Here is a 14,519-nt window from a genome sequence, read left to right as displayed (position 1 = left end):
CTCAATACAAATTGTCCAACCAACAAATCCATTACATTAGTTCCATAAAAACGTCCCTAAACACGATCCAATCGCTATAATGCCATATGGCTGACGGCGACCATTGCACAATCTCTTTATATAAAGTGCCTTGTGCCTTTATACATAAAGTGCATAGTGCATGAAAAAGTGCCTAGTGTTAGCAGCTTACTAAAGTGCCTAGTGCTTTCGTGCATATCAGCCTCTGATTATCATAAAGTGCTTAGTGCTTTCAACTCCAATTCAGTATAGAAATCTATTTCTACTCTTAAACTGAGTTACATCCCCGGTTTTTCTTCAATGTCTCTAGTCTGCAGTGATGTCCATTCACAATAACAAGAATAAAAACAAAAATACATGGTGACTGATTTAAAAAAGGTGCATAAAAACCCAAAACACAACAACATATTATCAAAAAGTGCAGTTAAAAATACACAACAATAATGGATTTTCACTTTTAAAAACCCAAATATGAAAACACTTAATATCAGTCAGTCCTTGTTGGTAAGAAGTGCCAGATTTGTTGTGTGATGATACTTATACTAGTGCCCTAAGAAATTATGTAATTCTTCGTCAATGTTGTGGCCTTTCGGTTGTGTTGTTTTAAAGTCCAAGATGCAACAGGTTTCTTGTTGTCGGAGCTTCTTTTCCCGATCTCCCCCTCTCGGGCCATTTGCAATTGAATGAATACCAAAGAAAGCAAAACTGTCCATATTGCTTTCGTGGCATTCAGTGAAATGTTTTGCCATCGGATAGTTGGCATCTTTGTTTTGTATGGCTCTCACATGTTGTTGTACCCTTATTTTTAATTTGCATTTGGTGCTGCCCACGTACCACTTTTTACATTTGCACATCAGAATATATACTACGTATTCAGTATCACATGTGATTTTTTCATTGATATATTCAGTTGATTTTGTTATTGGATGCTCAAAGGTGGTGCAGTTCTTTGCAAATTTACACATATTGCATCTTGTGCATTTGTTAAAACCTTTCTTCCGATTGGTCAACTAGGCACTCGTATCCTTGGCTAGTTCTTTATCCATAATACTGTGAACTAATTTATCCTTGATTGAAGTATTCTGTAACTGATGTCTGGATGTTTTTTCAGCAGGCCAGCAATGTGGCTTGCTTTCTAAATCTAAAAAAACCTAACATTTTCTCCGGGGTTGTAACACTGCAAAAAACTACAGCAGACAATGTGGTTTACCAGCACACATGACCAAGCTACCACGTTGTTAAGATCTCATATTCTTTATTTTAACCACATTGTGCAAACACAGTAAAAAGAGCTAAATGAATCAGCTCTTACTCACACGGCAGACCAGATGAAAAACAAGTCTAACTCCCTCCTGGGAGGACACACTCCACGCGTTACACCCACTTCATGAGCTTCTTCAGACTATAAAACATCCATTTGTAGGAACGAACATTCACTTGTTTAAGTAAACAGTTTTGTTCACAAACTAGACAGACTTCTCCTCTCAGTTGCCAAAACTTCTGATCACGTGATCGTTAAGCGTCATGTAAGATGTCTCTATACAACGCCATCCATCTTGGAATGGTAATATATCCTCTAGTGCTTTTACCGTTTGCAAATGCAAAAGCATGTTACCCACAAATGGGAAGGTCTAATAACTTACAACTACTTAAATGGAGGAGCCTGTATCATTGCAATCATCCACCGTTATTTTATATAATTCTAAATTCAGAAATTATATTTTTTCGTTTTTGCACCAATTACCATAACATCCCAGGACCAACTGGGCTAATGGACGGGGCAGTCATAACTACTGTTGCATGTTGGATGTCCCGTAGACATGTGCAGAAACACAACATCATAGTGTAGTGGTTGTGTATGGCCATGAAGGGCATATGGGTGTACAGAACTGTTGTAATGTATGTCCCTCGTGGAATGTGGGGAAGGGTTCTGGAACACGATCAGGGCAAGCCCTCAGAGAATGTGATTGTTAGAACCATAAGGTTGGAGAATGTGGTGTTGGTTGATGCATTGGGGGTCTGTTCCTATAGTACTTCATTTTTTTTAATGTTTTTTTTTATTTTATTGAAACGACAGCCTGTTATGCCTCAGTACAAGTACTTTGGCATCAGACTTTTGTTACAAGTTAATGACACATTCCAAGGTTTACTGGTACAACACAAAATTTGTCATTCTAAGTTCCATTTCCCAAGAAGAGCATTCCCTATAATGTACAAGGGTTTGTCTCTAATCGCAGTGAATCCAAAAAATCGACTACGGCGGAGCTCAATTGAACGCAGTGACCGGCCACGGCATATGACCACCAGTCTCGATCGCTTAGGGGCACCGGCAAGAATTTTCCTAGGTGCTGCATCCGTTTCGAGATAATTTGTGGGCATTTTGCCAAGAGATGCTCTAAGGATTCGATTTTGTTTTGACAGAACCAACATAAGTTGTCATTTACTTCTTTAGAATGACAAAGCCACATCATCTGTTTAGTTTTCACTGCATTTAAGCGGAATCTGAGAAACTGATCACGATGATGTCTAGATGGACAGTTTGTCAGGTACCGAGGTAAGACGTTTAACTTGTGTGCTCCAATTCCAGAGTCCAAGGTTGTCGTCATCTTTAGACGTTGTTCAATGTTCTGGATCCAACACAAGTTCTCAAACTTTTTTTTGCAAGTTGTGGTCTCATTATAAGATCGTCCAGAGTCAAGTCGGCACTGAGTATGGTTCCTTCCATTAATTGCTTCCACTCTCCTAAAAGATTTGATTTTCCTGGACCGGGCCTCGCAGAAAAGACTTGAAATGCTGGCAGTGTTGGAGTTAAAATCATTTTGCGCATGGCCATTAGTGATTTCCACAGGACACAAGTGTGAAGGGAATTTAATGAGAGTTCATACCTGACATGGGTCATCGAGGTATGGGACGCGAGATTCAGTACCCGTCGCCAAAAGATGCCTTCCAACTTCTGCCAAAACTGGGCATCGATATTCCATCCGACTTCTGAGCCAAAAGAAATTGCCAGAATTACTTTTTGGACGTAAAAAGTCAAAACAGGCACTATTGTGAATTTCCCGTATGATTTGTTCAACAACTGACCCTGTATGCTGAATTGGGTCATACGGCTTATCACGTCTTGCTTGCAGTAATGTTCACAGATGGAGCTATTGAAAGTGATGGCCAGATATCTGATTGAATTCACCACATCAATTTTTTTGTTTTCAATTTTCCACGTAAATGGATTCTGTTTTTTGGTACATCCCCACCAATGATGATTATCTTAGTCTGTTCGATGTTTAACACTAGGTCGTTGGCGTTCAAGTAGTCGTGTAAATTTGTTAATTGCCACTGTAGGCCGATCTCGGTCTGATCTAGTAAGACAACATCGTCGGCGTATATGATACATCCAATTTCTGTGTTGTTTAGTTTGGGTGGAAAACAACGCACAGTCTTGCGATGAGCAGGAATATCAGAGATGAACAGTTTGAACAGCTCGGTGGCCAAGGGGCAACCCTGTTTCAGGCCCATGTTCGTTGGAATCTGCGTAGATAGATTTCCTTGGTTGTTTAGCCTTATGCTGATTACAGTCTTTGAGTGAAGTGCTCTGATCGGTTCAATCAGGTTACTTGGGCAATTCCACCTTTCTAGTTTATGCCACAATTTAGAGCGATTTACACTGTTAAAGGCTCCTCGTAAATCGATAAAGTTGTGATTTTGCCTTCAGGGTTTCTAGCTTGAGGATAGTTAGAAGCAGCAAGTTTACTTCCACGCTGACACCCTTGGTGAAACTAGTTTGCCGAATGTCAGGTATTTGCTTGGACAGTGACCATACTTCTAGTTTTTTGCATAAAAAAGAGGCAAAGATCTTACCCATTGTGTCCAACAGGGCAATGGGGCGATAGTTGGTAGGGTCCGCCCGATTGCCCTTTTTGTAAATGGGAACAATTAACGCGTTACGCCAAGAGTCAGGAATCGTCATTGAAGATGATAATCGAGAGAACAGATGGTCGATAAAGATTGCCCATTGCTCCTCGTTCTTTTTTAACATCATATTTGTGATGAGGTCTGGACCTGCAGCATGAGAATTTTTCAAGGTCTGTATAGCAGTTCTGATGTCATCCATGGTTATTTGCAGGTCCCATGATGTCGACTTGTGATCTAAGTCACTGGGCGATTCATGAAGAGGATTGCTAGAGATGTTTGCAAAGTGAAGTTCCCATTGAACCGCATCAATCGCATTGGATACAGTGGAGAGGTGCTTCGAATTGCCTGTGTTTAATATGGTCCAGATTTCACGAGAGTTCTTCTAGACCAGATGTTTCATTAGAATCTCCGTTCTATCTTGCTCAATTATTACTTTTTGAGATTTTAACCAGTTACGGTAAACTTGACGACGCGCATGAATTGCAGTTTTTATAGCGGTTCCAGTGTCGTTAATGTTCCGATACTTCTTTAGAGATCTCACATCGCGCCGCATTGCTTGTTTGGCTTGAGTAAGTATGATAGACGATTGATGTTTGTGTTTTTGGCCCATGATGGAATTTGAAGCTTTCACTGTGATATAGTCACGGAGCAGTGGAGCATAGTCGGTCGATTTTCCTGCGTTTTGCAAGAATTGTTGGCCGATTTTTTGGATCTTTGAACTGTCGATCCTAAGACGATTTCCACCTGAATTTACAGAAATTTGGATGTCATATTTTCTGTTTTCAGTTGGCCATTCTACCATGCAAGCCAACCGCAGAAGATTGTGATCACTGCTGGGCATGATGCTTATTGTAAGCGTCATGTCATTTTCAAATAAGTTTTCAGAGACCCAGAAGTAGTCAATTATTGATCGGGCATTATGGGTAGAGCACGTATAATGCGGTGGTTGGTCACCTGACACGTGACCATTTACCATATCGCAGTTGCGATTACATAATGCTTGGCTCCACTGGTGCCCGCGACTAGTTACTTCCTTGTTCGATAACAGGTCGAACGACTGATTGTCATGGTCATATTTGAACCATGAACAATTTAAGTCGCCAGCGCAAATTATTGATAGGTTCTTGTAGTTCAGTTGAACCTTGTCAATGTAAGAAGTTATCGAGTCCAGAAAGGATTTAGTACTTACTTTTTCCGGGTTGCAATACCCGTTTAAGATGAGCAAATTCTTCCTAGTATGGTCCTTTTCTTCAGTGGATTGGAGCAGGGCACCTTGCACAAATGGATTCGGACTGAATGAGTCAATAAGACGCCACCAGGTATTTATCCTGATCATCATCAGTAAACCAGAGGATGGCCTCCCCTTTGCGTTCTTGATTGCAGGATTTAGTAAGATCACAAACCCATCTCTCGATGGAGGCTCCCTCAGCCATGTCTCCTGCAAACAAATAATAAAGACCTTTTCTAGATCTGCGTCGAATTTATTGAATAGGTGGACGAATCCTCTGGTATTCCAGGACAAGAATTCGCGCACACAGATGTTTGCAGTTGCTGATGGCTAACGCCGGTCTGCTGCGTCTTTGTGGGGTTACCTTGTGTGGTACACGGTTGTAAAGAGGTCTTTTGGGGTCCACAGTTGACATTGCTCGTCGTAGGCCAGCACGTGTTTGCTCTTTCTTGGTGCAGTTGATTCTCCTTGCGCTTGAAATGGCTGAATCAAAGTCATTGCTTATTGGTTCGACCGATATGTCGAATCCAAAAACTAGCAATTCTTCAGAAGCATTCAAAATAGCGTTGCAAACTGAGGTTGAGATGATATGTAATAAAACTTGATCACAGCTCCTTTCGGTGGCGTACTCAACAATTTGAATGTCCTCTGTCGTTATCGTGCAACGCGTTGGTATACAAGCAAACCATTTCATCACGTTACTACGATTCAGATTTAGATCACAATCTTCCTGATGGAGATTTTGTAATCTCAATTTGCAGGTCAAGGAGGTCGGCCCAGAACTTAAAAGACCAAAGGCATGTGCAGGAGTGCGGGCTTGTTTCTTTTCTTGATATCTGGTATATTTTGGATTCAATGTGGTCCGGGTTTTTGAGCTTTGGTCATGGACCGTTTGCCTTTTGTCAGCCAGCTTGTCGCTGGCGACATCTAATTTTGAAGGTTGCGGAGATCTATCTTGCGAAGCTTCAGTAGCCAGATGACAGTTAGCTGTAGGGGTGTCGTCAAAAGATTCGACTGAATATGTGGAGAGGTCACAAATGTCAATCGTAGAACTGGATTTACTCATTGAGCTTTGCGGGGCCGAGTTGACTCTTAATCTTTTTTTGGATGGTGCATCAGTCCAACTAGGCCTCTAGACAGATTGTCCTCGACACCAACAGTTTTTTGCAAATCCGGTTTAGACAGGTCTGAAAGAGTAAATAGGCCTGACTTTCCATTAGGGATCACGCTTCTTATGAATTTCCGAGGCTTTGAGGTGCGTGTAGAGTTCTTAATCGTTGGCACTCTTTTCCCAGTCACTGCTTTCAAAGTTTGGGTGGTCGACTGTTTTCTGGTAATTTGCGTTTAGGAGCGATCGATTTTGCTGCGCCTTTAAAAATTCCAAAGGAGACCGGAGGCATCACAGTCTTCGAGGGTAAAGTTGATCCCTTTGCTTGTTAAGTAGTCTTAAGCACAGGTGCGGATTTGTGGCCCGAATCAGATGAATTTGTGGTATTAGCTTGTGTCGCCGCACCAGCGCAGGGTTTTGTTTGACCAGTGGGCTTTCCAATTAAGCCTACGCCTGGTCCTTTTAGTAGTTCGTCTTGTTGCTCCCTCTGTGCATGAGTTGGAAGTTGGTGTGTACAGCCAAGAGCTGGATCTGAATTCTCAACTGACATTGGAGAATTTTTATTTTGCTGCTTGAAGTTTGGGTCCATCGTAGCGGATGAATGGCGCATCCATTTTACAGCTTCGAGGAGCCCATCAGATAAGGAATCGTTCTGGCAATGATGACGTGCGGCTAAGTCACTTAGGCGCTCTTGCCAGCATAGTATTCGCTCCGCTTCTTGTGTCAATTGGGATTGTAAAAAGATCGTTGTTAAGTCAAATTTATCCATCTTTTCCTTTAGGTTTATAATGAATGCTGTCTGGTCTTTGTAGGCGTCATGCAAGGACTCATACATTTTCAAGAAAGAAAGTAGAGCTGCAGATGAAGCAGCCAGGACATTGTTGTAAATTTGCATTGCTGCCGCTGAAGAAAGGCTGGGTTTTGACTCTGAACCTGATTTGTCTGTGCTGTCAATTTTATCGGAGCATAGATGTGAGTTATTTGCAATCACAGAGGTGGAATTACTGGATGTTTATAAGTTTGTGATTGAGCTTGACGAAGCATCTTGCAAAGGGTGCAATATCTTGGGTCGTAGACGTCCATTTCGCTGTGGACTCCGCGAGGTTTTGTTTTGATCTTGCACGCAAGACTTTAAATATGTCTTACTTGCAGATCGGTCCGCTCCGCTGCTCGAGGGTCTGGTGTCTCTAGACGTGTTACTGGGAGTGTCACGCTTCCTCGTTGAGACATGTTCAGGTTTCCCCCGAGAACGTATCAAGTGATCAAGGGGGTCACCGTGGTGGCCACTACATGATTTACCTGGAAGGCTTTGGTTGGTATTGATGTGCACGTTGCCCAGAGAGGCTTGGCGGGTACAGGGTATCACTTCGTCTTCGGGGAATCGAAAAAGAGTGCATTTGAGCGTGCCATGTGGCATCGTTTTGCGTCATTCACATGGTTGAGGGATTATTTTATGTTTGCTCAAATTAAGTTCTCTCGAGCTTTAAGGGCGGCCGGCGGGCCGGCGATCAAGATTTGTTCGTTGTTTCCCGCGGGGGTGTCTAACATGAGTGTAGATGTTTCTCCCAGGCAATCGTTCATGGTTGCGTTTCCATCGTCATCTATGGAAGCTTCTTGGGATGCTTCCAACAACTCTGCGTTCGTCATTTCCATGGGCGAAAAAAATGTGTCAACGGTGAGTTGCTTAGCGACAACTGATTTATGTCAGAGAGTGGTGAAGATCTTGACAAGGTTAAATCAATGGAAGATAAATCGGATAAAGTGAGTAAAGGTCTTTGTGGTAGGGTGACGGGGGACTGAGCAGTCTTATCCAACTTGTCACGTTTGACTGCTTCGTTTACTTCACACGCACAAGGCTCAGTTGTTTGCGTATTGGCAGTTTCAGGGTCCACTGAGACCAGCGCTGCAGTCTTAACTTCCGTGACTGCATCGTTGAGGTCGCGCCCACTGAAGGCGATAGTTTGAATATCAGCAGCTTCAAAGGCTGGGGAAAACTGAGCTGCAGTATTGTCTGGCACGACTCCTTTGCCAGGTTCGCCAGTGTCGCAAGGGTCACCAGGGTCGCAAGCGGTAGGCTCAGCAGTTTGAATATTGGCAGCTTCAGAAACCGCCAGACATAGTGCTGCATCACTAGAAAGTTTGGGTGATTCCATAAGGACTAACTGATCACAAGGTTCACAAGGTTCGCAGGGTTCTGTTAATGCGCGTTTGCATGAAACAGTGCTTACCTTGATTGCATCGAAGCCGGAGTCTGCCTTTAGGGCGGTCCATGGGTTCTGCATCCGGCGTTGTTGGATTATAGCACTTAATGACAAATACAGTCTTTTATCTACTCACACGATGTGTGGTTCTTCTTTTACTTCACTGGTTACTCGCTTGGAGGTGGGAGGAAAGAATTATATGTAAATGAGGAGACACAACAGTCCTCAGGAGAAGAGGAAGAACAAATAGAAATAGTGACAGTAAATATGGTCATGTGCAGTGAGGATGACATCAGTGATAGTCCATATGTTGATGTCCGTGTGTGAATGATAATTGGTACCGATGATGGTGAATTCAGGTACAAAACTATCATTGATGTCATGTGAGGTATATGAGAGGGTGGTGGGCGGTAGGGTGAGCCAATTACTGTCGTCGGATAAGAGACCCAGTGGGTAAAATCTGGGAAAAATCGATGTCATGGGGTGCTTTGTTGCCCACCTACAATTTAAGGGGAGGCAAACGCATGGGAAGGTGTATGTTACTAAAAGTGGTGAAACACTATTGGGATGGAGAGAGCAAAGGGGTCTCAAGGTAAGACTCAATCTCAACACTGAAGAGCAGGTAAGTGAGAATGATAGCATGACCGAAAAGTATCCCAAATTGTTTTCAAAGGACATTGGATGTGTGAAAAGAATGGTACATAAAGTTGCTCTGAAGGAAGGGAGCATTCCCTTGGCTGCAAAATTGCACCCAGGACCCATGGTGTTAAGAGATATGGGTAAAAAGTGAGTTCAAAAAATAAAAAGACACAGGCATAATAGAACCTGCTGGGAGTGTTCAGTGGATTTCTCCTCTTGTGGTAGTATAAAAGAGCAGTGGAGAGTTAAGATTGTTTGTAGACCTAAGAGAGCTGAATAAATGTGTTGTTGTGGAAAGGTATCAACTCCCAAATATGACAGACATGTTAGCTATCACAGGGAAGGCAACTTTTTTCTCGAAGTTGGATATGGCATCCGCATATCATCAGATAAAACTGGGTCACCTATCAAGAAAACCTACAGGTTGCATCACAAATTAGGGCATGTTTCAGTTCTGTAGGATGCCTTTTGGTCTGGTCTCAGCATCATCAATTTTTCAGAAAGTGATGTACAGACTGTTAAAGGATTTGGATGATGTGCACTGCTTTCAAGATGATATTTTGGCATGCGGAGACGGTTGGGAAAAACATGAGGAGAATGTAAGGAAAGTGTTGGGTATTTTGGAAAAGAGAGGTATCAGTCTAAAAGCTGAAAAGTGTGTTTTTGGTAAAGAGGTGGTATAGTACCTTGGTCATGAAATATCTAAAGAGGGGCTGAGGCCCTGAAAGGATTTAGTGGATGAGATCAAGAAAGTCAGGGTACCTAAGAGCAAAGGAGATGCAAGGTCTTTTCTAAGGATGATTGAATTTTATCAAGAGATTGTATGCAATTTTTCAGGCAAGATCGTGAAAAAGAGGATTTGCGCAAGAAGGGAGTTGAGTTTGTGTGGGATCGAGATTGTGAGAGGGCATTTCAGACTTGACATGGCAAGGCCATTGGCTATGTTTGATACCAGGAGGAAAAGTGTCATTTCTGTAGATACCAGTGACTGAGGGATCAGGGCAGTATTGACACAGATTGACGGAGGTGGAAAAGAAGTGATTGTGACTCATGCTTGCAGGATGTTGAGAGGAGCAGAGAAAAATGATTCTGTGTTAGAGAAGGAGGCCCTAGCATGACCCTGGGGTGTGGAAACATTTCAAAATGTTGTGTGGGGTGAAGAGTTTATCATCAGAATGGATCACAGGCCATTAAAGGTTATCTTTGAAAAGAAAGGACTTTGAAAAATTGTCCAGGAGAGTGGCGTGTTAGGTGGCCAAGATGCAAGGACATACGTTTGTCATTGAAGTGATACCTGGTAAGGAAAATGTATTAGTGGATGTATCAAGATTGAGTGAGAAAAAAACGAGGATGGTGATGCCCATGAGGAGGAGGTAATTACCAAAATGGTGTTTGTTTATCGTGATGGAGTTGTTACTCGTGAGGATTGGTCAAGAGCTGTGAGTGAGGAAGAGGTTTTTGTCAGTGCCATGGAGTTTGTGCAGGTTGGTTGGCCTGAAAAGAGTTTGCTCAGTGGGGAGGAGAGAAGTCTGTGGGAGGTAAGGTCAGAGTTGTTTGTGAAGAGGGATATTTGGTATAGATGGGACAGGGCAGTTGTGTCACGGCTCGCTCCCTTCGCTCCCGTTCCCACCACTTGGGGGCATGTTTTGGGGTTTATTCCCTACTGGACATTTCCTCCGAACCTTATGCTACAGTGTCCTGATGAATTGGGAGCGCTAAAACCTTATTTCCCAAATTACTTCCCTTCCGGATCCATTCCAGGTTTTTGGCAGTCAGCATGCTACTGCTACTTTAATCAAATGACTATGCTTCCCAGAATGCCTGGCTCACTGCTTCACCTCCTCCCTTGCAGGACAAGGCTGGGTGGAGGATAGGCAACACCTGTGGCTGCAGGTGCAGCAGGCGGCACGCCTGAGGGGTGTGCTCGTTAAGCAGCTTTAAAAGCCTCAGTTTGCTTCAGTCCAGCGCTGGTCATTGTTGCTGTGTTCCTGTTGTGACTGGTCCCTTGTTCCTTGTTCCTAGCTTTTGTGCCTAGTACCTAGTTCCTGTTCCTTGTTCCTAGCTTTTGTGCCTAGTGCCCAGTTGCTGTTTCCTGTTCCTCTGCCCTGGATTTCGGATTCTTGTGCTTAATTGATTTCTGCTCACTGGATTTCCCTTTCTGTCTTCCTCTGTCTGCAGGCAGCCTGTCTCTGTGCTTTACCATTTAATGCTGCCCAATTCACCTGTGTTTTCTGTTTCTTTGTTGCTGTCTTTTGCTACTGAAAAACCTGATGCTTTAGTCTTTCCCTTTATAGATTCAGCTTCCTGCCTCAAGGTTTCCTTCTGTGATATCATTTTCCCTGCTCCTGATCCTTACTTTCTATTGGGATCCATTCCATGTTTTCCATCTCACTTCTGCATTCATTTCCCATGGATTATTAGGTGTTGGTGTTATTGTAACTAGTCCCAGTGTAAATGCCCTTTTTGTTTCCTCACTATTTTATATCACTATTTCTACTTGCCCCTTGACTACGGTCTTATGTATTTAGTTTCCTCCACACATTGCTGTTATAGCCTTCAGGGTTCCTGTTTGATCAACTGGGTTCTTGAGTTTACCGACATTCAAGTGGTCTTTCCGGTCCTCGTGAGTACAGTTTCTAAGTTCCTTATTCTATATCATCCAGAGTGTCAGCTCACAGATCCTGTCCTTGCTTGCCCTCTACGTGGGTTTAGCGCTGTCAGTATCTGTAATAGCATAGTGGGTAAGGAGTTTGCCGACTTTCCTTTCAGTCATAAGGAGGTTCTAAGTGCTTACCCCACATTCCTTTTCATATATAGGTATTATTGTTTCTCCTGGGTTTTAGTATACACAAGTCTTGGGTTTTGTATGCACATATTTAGATTCAAAGTTGTACACTGTGAGATTCCGTGCACATTGCCTTCTTCCTTTCTTAACAAGTTGTTCCCCAGGTTCTGAGAGGGAGGTCAGTTGATATCGCCACCAAAGGTCACATTGCGATTGAAAGGGGCCCCTAGGGGTCCCTCATGCTATGGAAACAAGGCAATAACCATACACGAAATGATGCACCAGTCACCAGGTTCAAATTCCCAATGCTAGGGTTTATTGCAAGCAAAAGATAGTATCAATTGGCCAATTCTGATCTCACGCCCCGCGACGTGAGTTTCCTAGACCTCGAGGGACGCAAGAGAGCGAATTACGTACATCATATATACAAAATGCATATCATACAATCAGCAAAGTCATGTTCGACACCCCTATTTATTAAGTTCCTTTGAACTTGGGATGACGATGGACATATCCGACGAGTATGACGATCATAATGCTTTTGATGTCTATTCTAGTAACAATGTGCAATTAGAAAGTGCAGAGGCATCTTTTAGAACACGGTGGTTCTGTTCTTGGAAGCAAGCTGCACACGGGGGAAGAGCCACATTCCAAGCTTTGCTATCTATGAGGTACTATTCGTGTCCTGGGAGCCGACACGTTCTAAAGGGTTTTGCGAAGGGTGGTGTAACGCTCACCTGACTCCCACGGAGGCGCTGACCTGGTCTGGATTGCTGTGACCTCTTCAAGCGTGATGCGCAGGATTCGAAACACCGACTGAACTGGACCCCCAAATCTGGCTTGTCTGGCCCGTAGAAAAATCTTTCTGTAGGTGGAGAAAGGGGATTAACTGTCTGCAGAGTATTGTGATTGCTTCCCACCTCCCCTTTGCTCTTCTCTGACCACCTCCGAAATCCCCAATCAAGGCTCACCTTAATGTTTGAATGGATGAGCTCTCCATCCTGCTTCTGGTGCAGGGGCGCATATTTGACCAGTTACTTCACTGGTTTCGGAAGGCGAAATGCCGCAAGCATGCAGTTTAAAAAGTTCCAGAGTAGAGTCTTCTCTTTGTTTGCTTTTCTTAACCTGCGATCTGTCCTTATTTTCAGGTGCATAGTGGAAGTGATGCTTCGAGGGATATTGCCGGAGATAAACTCAGGTGAGTTTGTGATAAAATGATCCCTTTAAATGTCTTTGAATCCCTCTAGTAATGTCTTTCTTTTTTCCCCTTAGGGGCCGGGGTGCGGTACCAGGCCAAGAAGTGGCGCCGACCCGAAATGAGGAGTGGTTCCATCAAATATGGCCAGGTAAGTCTTGTGATGGAAAATCAGGCTTTCCTCATTTGTTCCTCCTGCTCACCTTTTGTCTCTTCTTCTCCCCTGCAGGTGCAGAGATGTGGCGGAATGCCCAGAAGGTCGCGGTGGATAGTGAAGAGCCCACGAGGCAGGTGAGTGATGCGCAGCACTGCAACAAGTAGCGCTATGCTTTTACAGAATGTCTATCTTCAGGATCGCTGGCGTGATGGTTCCGGACACAGGTAGGAAGTTAGATTAAGTTCTTGGTTTTCACCTTTTCTCTTCCCTTCCTTCCTTTCAGGTATCCCAAGATCGAGGGGGGCGTGGCTGGAGGCAAGATGCAGGAGCAGGCACGGTGAGCGTTCAGCTGCTAGATGCAGAGCAACGCGAAGCAAGTGTGGCAGTCCGGGCGTGGTTTAAATAGCCTTGGAAGAAGTTCCAGGTAAGTATTCTTCCACGGTCCCCACCCAAGTAAAATAGTTCCTTTGATAAAATAATCCCTCCTAAGCCTCATTTGGCTTGAGGCTTCATGCAGCATGGTCTGCGTCAGGTAAGTGCACCAAACAATAGGCGCCAGGACTGATGTCCAACATGAGCCTGGCGCCAAAGGCGCCAGGACAAAGTGCAAAGAGCCCCTATTAGGGGCCGCTGGGCTTTTACCCGAGGGCATGATGCCTGCTCCCGGGGGTGCTGGGCCTGTCCTGGTGCTCCGGGGGTAGGCATCATGACAGCACTCCCCCCCCCAAGGGCCCTCCCAAGGTCATTCCCTCTGGAGGTTTCGGTTTGTTTGGGAAATCCCGATGGAACTTTTTTACCAGGTGCATGTACGTGGTAGCTGGGTTCCCAAGACCTTTCCTGAGGCCCGTACCCTTTCCAATCAATTAGATAGAAAAGTTTTGATTTTGAAATGTTAGAATCCAAAATGTTCTTCACCTCGAATTCAGGCTCCCCATCGATCTGAATTGGTTCTGGTGGCTTTATTAATCTGGTTCCTGGTTGCACTGGTTTCAAAAGTGACACATGAAAAACTGGATGAATCTGCATGTTAGCTGGCAAATCGAGCTTGACTGCCACTGGATTAATGATAGCTTTGATCGAATAAGGGTTCAAATACCTTGGATTAAAAGTTCGAGGTCCCTTGAGCAACAAAATGTTTGGTAGCCAACCATACTTGGTCTCCTATTTGGTATGAAGGCGCCTCCTTCCGATGCAGATCTGCATTTTTCTTGTATTTCTCTTTCGCTTGTTGCAAATGGGCAGTTGCATTCTTGAATGCTTGAGTTATAGTGGAATGCAA

Source organism: Ambystoma mexicanum, chromosome 5p, assembly GCF_040938575.1.
Source record: "Ambystoma mexicanum isolate Mex_15411 chromosome 5p, UKY_AmexF1_1, whole genome shotgun sequence".
Classification (NCBI taxonomy): domain Eukaryota; kingdom Metazoa; phylum Chordata; class Amphibia; order Caudata; family Ambystomatidae; genus Ambystoma; species Ambystoma mexicanum.
Note: the sequence above shows the minus strand (reverse complement) of the source record.